Source organism: Austrofundulus limnaeus, unplaced genomic scaffold, assembly GCF_001266775.1.
Source record: "Austrofundulus limnaeus strain Quisiro unplaced genomic scaffold, Austrofundulus_limnaeus-1.0 Scaffold411, whole genome shotgun sequence".
Lineage (NCBI taxonomy): Eukaryota > Metazoa > Chordata > Actinopteri > Cyprinodontiformes > Rivulidae > Austrofundulus > Austrofundulus limnaeus.
The window spans coordinates 179,948-187,682 of NW_013952813.1; the positions used below are offsets into that span (position 1 = coordinate 179,948).

Genomic DNA, 7,735 nt, shown 5'->3' on the forward strand with positions numbered 1-7,735 from the left:
GTATGGTATGGTATGGTATGGTATGGTATGGTATGGTATGGTATGGTATGGTATGGCATGGTATGGTAAGGTAATATCCTTATTACACACATTAAATTATGACTTAAACATGTTTAGATATGTTTTAAAGGAAACTTAATATATAAACATCTTCCTCCTGTTCAGAGTTCGACTCTGATGAAGCAGCCAGTGGGGCACACTTTTTCTTTGGTGGCTCTGAAGTTGCTTCCACTAGTTTCTCCGCAACATTCTGGCTTTATTTAAGCAAACTAATGACCGAGTCCCACACCTCACCCCAGTAGCATCTTCAGATATGCAATGTTTAAATTTTACTTGCGTGGTGTCTGCAGGTCTGCTTTAAACTTATACCAAATAGTCAGGATCATCATCTGAGCTTTACATCACTGGAGAGAGCAGGCTAAATGCAGGCAGAATATGAGAGCAAGAAACATACTTTTGTCCTCCCAGAATTTTAGTCCCTTGAATGTTTCCCAGATGTCCTCAGTAAAAACGAATGGATCATTTTGGGAACTTTTTTTGTTTCCCACATGTCCAATTGAGTCGGACAGGAAGAAAACAGTAAATGTCCCAAATGAAGTTAGGGTTAAAACGTTTCAGGTGATTAGTGGATTGGATATTTGAGAAACGTTTTAGACACAAAGAAAAATCATCGCCACCTGGTGGTTAGTTCTGGTATTTGGGACATTTGAGGAACATCCCATTATAAATTCTCAATTTCAATATATATTTTTAAAAGGGTGAAGACAAGGTTTTAAAAATGGGGGAGAATGGTCCTCCATCTCCAGAGCTGGGCTGGGCTTAAGTTTCTAACGTTTTTTGATTTTCCACAATAAAATGCATTGGTGTGTATGTGTTGGGGGCTGGCAAGGGCCGGCTTCCGCTGAAAGTAATTCAAGAGGTGGATCCACGCTGAAACAGAACATACCTAATGCTCCAATGTATTTATGACCTTGTGGAACCTATAGGAGCAGCTTTGGCAGGCCAACACGCAGATATTAGTACTCTATCCTCAGAACATAATGAAATTATCTCACAAAGCCTAAAAATGCTCTCCCCATTTCATGATGCCACAATGAGTATAATGTCACTGGAAACACTGCTTGATCTCAGGTTTAAGACGTTAGGCTTGTTTAGCCCCAGTGAAGCAACAGATGCCGAGAACAGGCTCATTTCTGAATGTGCTGCTGTTATATGACACTCCCTATCAGCAGCTTCATCTGTAGAAGCTTCTCAGTCTGTCACTCTACTGTAGATACATGGATATATTATGATTATAAAATTGCATTAGTCTTTACAGTTTAAATTTTTTAAGTTAGCAAATTGTGGTAATATTTGGACACTACGGTCCTACAGACAAAGACCCAAAATGTCAATGCGAATAGGTCCAAAAATACCTTAATGAACCAAATATTGAACGAATGGATAATCCCATGGAGTATTGGTGAGCACAGAAAAATCTGTATCCCAACATGTACACACTTGCTGTAATTTTTCTGGCTACCCTGTGAAAGAGTATTTTCTAAAGCAAGAAAACTCGTCTCAAAAAAGAGAAACCAAGTACAGTGGAAAGTTGTTTTTGAATTCAAACAAATAAAAATGTGTCCCCAGTATCAAAGTCCTACAAGCACATTCACACCAAAACTCTTTCCGTATTCTTCCATGCACTTTCCCTTTCGAGCCATTCCATCATAGACAGATTAGGATCATATTCAGATCAAATTTAGAAATAATAGTCATCACAAACCTAATTCTTTTTCTTTTGTTTTAAAGTGCCTGTGACATGAAATTTTTGTAATAAATATGAACGCATTTTTTTGAAAGATGACATTAATTAATGTGTTGCAAAACAAATTTCATGCCACTGAGATGAACCGTTCTTGAGATATTCCCATGTGAAGTAACAGGAAGTGATGTCAAAGGGGGATTGTCTGCATGTGAGCAGAACATTGCTACAATAACTAATAACAGACTCTAGAGAAGAATCTGGTGTTTCTTTAGATAATTTCAAGTCACTATCAGAGAGATGAAAAAGAGTCAGAGTTCAAATAATATTGTTTCAATAAACAAAGACCAGAGAGTTCCTTTTCTTAATGAGCTCCCCTTTGATGTCACTTCCTGTTTCACTTTGGCTGAGCCAAGTTCAAAGCAAAATCTGTGAGTTATGTGACAAAATGTGTAAAATCGTATGTATTAAGTCGAGTTTCTTAAATATAAATATGTTTTTTGACTTTTTGTATTTGAAGGATATGCATGTCACAGGCACTTTAAAGCTTCACAAACCAGTCATATCATTATAAACCTGTTTTACATTTATTTTCCACTTGATAGTGCAGTGGAGCAAATGAAGCATGATGACGTCTCGGCTCATATACGGACTAGTTGGATGGAAAGCTTCAGTGCATCACGCTTCATCTCACCATCACTACAGGATGTAGGCAGCAATGTTACGCTCGACACCTCCTGCTCAACACTGTTGAGCAAATGAAGCAGAAATGGTTGCAAGACGGTGTTTCAAGCTCTGTTTCAGTGCACCCAAAATCATATGACTAATGAGGTCTCATTACGTCACATCTGTGTTGATCTGTTTCAACTGAAGACTTTGAAAAGCACCTGATTAAGGTGAAAGCTGTGGGTATTTTGAGAGAAAGTGATACATGAAAGAGTCTTCACACCTGTAGGTAGCAGCTGTAGGATTTACACCCTACACTTCAAGTTGTAAGGCTATTGTTTTAGCACGGGATCTTTTTATTTTCTGCAAATACTTCTTTCAAGAAAAAATGAATGGACAACACAATGAGTGACTTTAGTCAGTGAATTTCGATTTGATCCATCAATAAATGCGACCATTTATTTACATAATCAAAGAGAGGAATAGGCTGAAGCCCAGCTTGGCTGAAACGATTTTAAAACTATCTTTGAACCCTCCTTATCATCTTTCTATCTTCACTTCCTACAGTTGCTTGAGCATTTCCATTTTACTCATTCTTTCAAAATATGTTTTAGGTTTTCTATTAATCTTATAAAATCACATTTCGATTTAATAGTGTAGCTTTCTGTCAAAATGTAAAAGCAAACTCAGTGAAGTAGTTTTTTTATACATAAGAGAGGCACTATCAACATGTTCAAGTCAATCTGATGAATGTGGAACACTGGTCACATGGGAAAACGGAGTTTGAATCCTGAGTGCACTTTTTATACACAAACTGTAGCAAAATTATGCAACAGTTACATCTATGATTTCCATAAATACACGTAAATAATAATATATAATAAACAAGGCACAGTCACGTTGTACTGTAATATTTTATTATTGTTTTTAAAAGAAAACAGTCAAGATACATGTAGAACCTTTATGATACAGAACTGGGCTTCACTGGTCCTGACATGCTTGTTCAAAAAAAAAAAAAAAAAAAATCATGGGACAAAACAGAGACACTGTGGGCGTCTCTAACCCCGTCTCTGGGGGATCAGAGCTGTATTTCAACACCTGTACATGTACATTTTACTCCAACAGGTAACATGTGTTGGTCTAAAAACCACACTGTTGATAAATGATGATGAATAATAGGCATGCAAACAAAAACGATGGAGTTTTAAAAAGTTGGTTGAGCAAATCCTAGCTCGCTGGTCAGTTGATCACAACACTCATTATTTAGTAAGACAGCAACATAAACCCTGCAAATTTTCTTGCAAATTTGAGTCACTAACGAGTCTCCAGGATTCGCAGCTCAGGAAGATTCTACCTCAACCTACCTCAACTCACACAGAAGCCTTAAAAAAAGGACATTCCACCATATTACTGGGATATGGTCCCTTTAAAACCTATTGGTACTGACAAGGAAGGTGATTATATCCTATTCCTAAAAAAGTTAACAAAACACAAGTACAACAAACAAACTCATAAATGACCAACCTGAATAGCATTTTACATTTTGTTTTTAATTATAGTTGTCTATACGTCACTGGATGTGTTGTACAAGCAGAAAGGCCTCACATGTTACCAACTGCAGACCATTGAGTTTTTTTAAAGCACAGAATCACAAAGCTTTTTAAAACAGTCAGGCAGACACAATTCACATTTCTATGCAAATAAGATTTGATCTCTGTCTTAGAGCATACAGGAGATTAGGGCCAATTTCGTACGTCTCTCTTGCGTTGTAATGCGCAGATACATATATCTCATCTATGCGTTTATTGTTGTTGTTATATCTCACTAAAACCCTGTCCATGTTACTTTTAGGATCGTGGCGGTTGTAGTACTTCCTGACTTCAAAAGGCAAGTCTTCCGCATGAGGAGCGTGGAGGTTCCCAATGGTGAAGTATCTGTACTGCCTTTTGTCCTCAATCACAGGAAGCAGTTTGGGTCCTCGGTTCTGAAACCAGTGGAACCCATATTCTCCTTTGGTGGGATCACACAGAGCTCTCATGTTGTTGTCCAGGCAGTTCCGAACATACCACACCAGTAGCCTGAGGCCGTGGCGAGGTGGGGGTTGACCAAAGCCACTGTCCTGCAGCTCCTCTTCTGAGTTCAAAGTCGTCAGAGCTGATGTCAGGATCAGTGACAAAATCAGAGTAACATGAAACAAGAAGAGCCTCTCGCTGCCTTGCGCCATCTGCAAAAACATGTCAAAGTGTGAAATTAAAGACCTGCATTTCTTGAAGGACTGCACATCAACAGTTGTCTCGGATGCAAGAGTTTTAAGCGAATTGAAGTTTCCACTGTGCAACTGAATTGAGGATTCATTGATAGAGAAAATGATTTCACGTAATTTCATTTAAATTCAAGCAAATATTTAAAAACATGAACAAACAAAACAAAGTGGGTTGACTTCAAATGTTAATGAGTTGTAGATGTACTTTCAACGAATACTTCAAGAGTTTCACTACAATCTGCCCAACAGACACAGAGTTAGTTGACTAAAAGTTTTGGCCAAAATCAGAAGCAGAAATATTATGAAACGTGTGCAGCCCTTGAACTATGTGTTGGCAATGATTTTCAGCTACAATCACATAAAGTTTTACGTCAGTTTTCATGAAATTGACAGAACTGTTTCTCTGTTTTCTAAGATCAGTTAGTTGTGGTGACCATCTTGATTTGGGTTGATTCCAAAATTAATGAGTAAATAATCTCTTTTGCTAAAACCGTGTTCAAACAGAGCTGTCAGGAAATGAAGTTAAGACATTAACTTAGGTTTGGGAGCAGGACCACGCCTCTCACCTGCAGCAATCAGTCGTCGTCTATTTAAACTCGCCTCACCTGGCGTCTGCCCTTAGCTCGCTGTCTCGACACCCACCCTCCCCTTTCACCCCACTTAAGCCCCTCTGTAAGGCCTCATTGCATCACCTTCTTCGCTCCCTTCATCCCTTCCTCATCCCTTCATCCCTTCCTCATCTCTTTATCCCTTCTTCCCCTCCCCACACCCCTTCATCCCTCCATCTCTGCTTCTTTCTTTCTCCTCCATCCCTACCTCAAACTACCTCCTAATCCATTTTTCCTTTTCAGGTTCCAGCTGGGGGGTCCAAAGCAGGCTCAGGAAAGCATCCTTCCTGGAGACCATGCCCCAATCTGAGTCTTCTCCTCAAGCCTCCTTCGATGTACCTCCCCAGACGCCTCATCATTCATCCCCACTACCCTTCGACCCCTTTCCTTCAATAAAATTTTTAAACCCATACCATGGTGTGGTCCTTGCTAGTGAAACAGCCGTTAAATGACTCACCTCCTTTTTGATCAAACAGGAATAGATGTGGATCAGTTGTGTTGAGCTTTCTGTTGCAAAGGACCCACTGGCTTCTGTTTTCCACTTTTTCTTGTCTGCATGGTGGGCATGTGCACGTTTTTAGAAAGGTTGGTTTCACGTTCCTCTTTATGAAGAAAACCATTGTTCCTGTTTAATTTCAACAGTTTCAGCTTCAGGTTGCAGGTGTTTCCTGTAGGGTTTAGAGATTACCTAAACACTTTGTTACTGACACAACAGTCTAATTTGGATTCATTTGGAAAAAAAAGTCTGCTACACGAAACTCAATAAAGGGGAAAAACAGAATCGAAATTTGATGGTTTTTCATTTGAAAGTTTTTAGCTTACTTGATTTGCTGTATTTATAAAAACATGAAGATTTTAATGTCTTAATGTATAAAAATAAACTGTGGTTATAAACCACAGTGTGCTCACAGTAAAGTTTCACTCTTCTCTCAGCAGTCAGTTTCTCCTCGCTTCACTTATTTTTGTACTCATTAAAATTGTGGCATCTAGTCAGTATTTTGACCAGTAACAACTGAATTTATTCGCTCTTTAATAATATGAATCAATACTGAAATAGAAGTTTGTACAATTACAGGAAAACTTTACTTTATAAAACAAGAAGGAACCAAACTGATCTTTAGAAATTTTATTACAAAAATAATAAAACACAAAATGAATACAATTATGAACACGAATGGTTATAAACAACACAAATCCAACGAAAATAGTTTGAGGAATAATTAGTTTAAAAGGCATAGTTGGTAAATTATTTAAATTTATTCGTGTAATAATTCAAGATAAGAAAAAAAGATTAAACCTCATTCATCTACAACAAAAAGGATTCTTTAGACAATTATACACTCTTTTATGCTTGCAGGAATGTAAACAAAATTTACTATTTAATGAAAAGTTTATTTTGGATTTTAGATTATTAGATTTCTGATGGGTGGAGACAGAGAACTGACTCTGGTGATTTGTGCTTTGGTGGACAACAGCTTGTTTTGGACTCTGGAGGTCTTTGATTGGTTCCAACACGGAGTACTAACCTGAAACGTCACCAATTCTGCTGAACCCCACCCTACACCATGTGTTTCACCCCCACTCCCCTCCCTTCCTTAGCTGCCTTGCACTGAAAGAGTGGTTTTTTTTGAGCATATGTTTCTGGGATCATAGCATCTTTTTAAACTCAACTTTCCTATTGTGTGTATTCAAGCTGCAAAAAGGTAGCGCACCTTAGTGCGAAAGACCTTGGACATTCGTTCCCCCATGTTTGTTATGTGTGTCTTTCTCCGAACGGATGTTCTAAACTGCAGTTTAGTTCTGCATTGCATCTTTGATGTTGGGTGTGAATGACAATAAATGCCTCTGATTCTGAGATGAGAGTTTATTGACCACACCAAGGTGCAGGTGTGCCTTGGGGCCTCAACATACTGCCTCCAAACTGCCAAAATCAGTTCTCGTTGTCGCAGTTTCATGACGAAAATTACATCACCGCGCTTTCAGCGTCCACTCTACCGCCCCTTCTTGTCACACCCTGCCGGCAGAACTTTTTAGCCCCCTGCGGCTAAGAAGTTTACGTGTGATTGGTCAGAAGTTTGTGAACGTGTTTGTTTATGCTGAAATCGCTCGGATGCTGCATTTCGCTTCAGCCACTCCCTTCCTGAATGCAACTGTTGTAACCAGAAGCAGACGTTTATAAAGATCGTTGAACGGCCAAAAACTCATGAGTGGAGATAAAAAAAAGACATTTTGTATGAAGGAGTTCATTTGCAGATACAGCGGGTAAAATAAGTATTGAACACGTCACCATTTTTCTCAGTAAATATATTACTAGAGGTGCTAATGACATGAAATTTTCACCAGATGTCGGTAACAACCCAAGTGATCCATACATACAAAGAAATCAAACCATAAATATTCAGAAATTAAGTAATTTGTAATAATGTGGAATGGCACGGGAAAAAAGTATTGAAC

The 7,735-nt window shown here is 38.5% G+C and overlaps 1 long non-coding RNA gene across 1 annotated transcript; it reads left to right on the forward strand.

Moving 5' to 3' along the window:
• The first annotated feature begins 4,268 nt into the window (after positions 1–4,268).
• On the forward strand, positions 4,269–5,691 carry LOC106528900 (uncharacterized). The gene is made up of 2 exons (XR_001311560.1): positions 4,269–4,335; positions 5,525–5,691. It is a non-coding gene; the product is annotated as an uncharacterized LOC106528900 (long non-coding RNA).
• Positions 5,692–7,735: the final 2,044 nt, after the last annotated feature.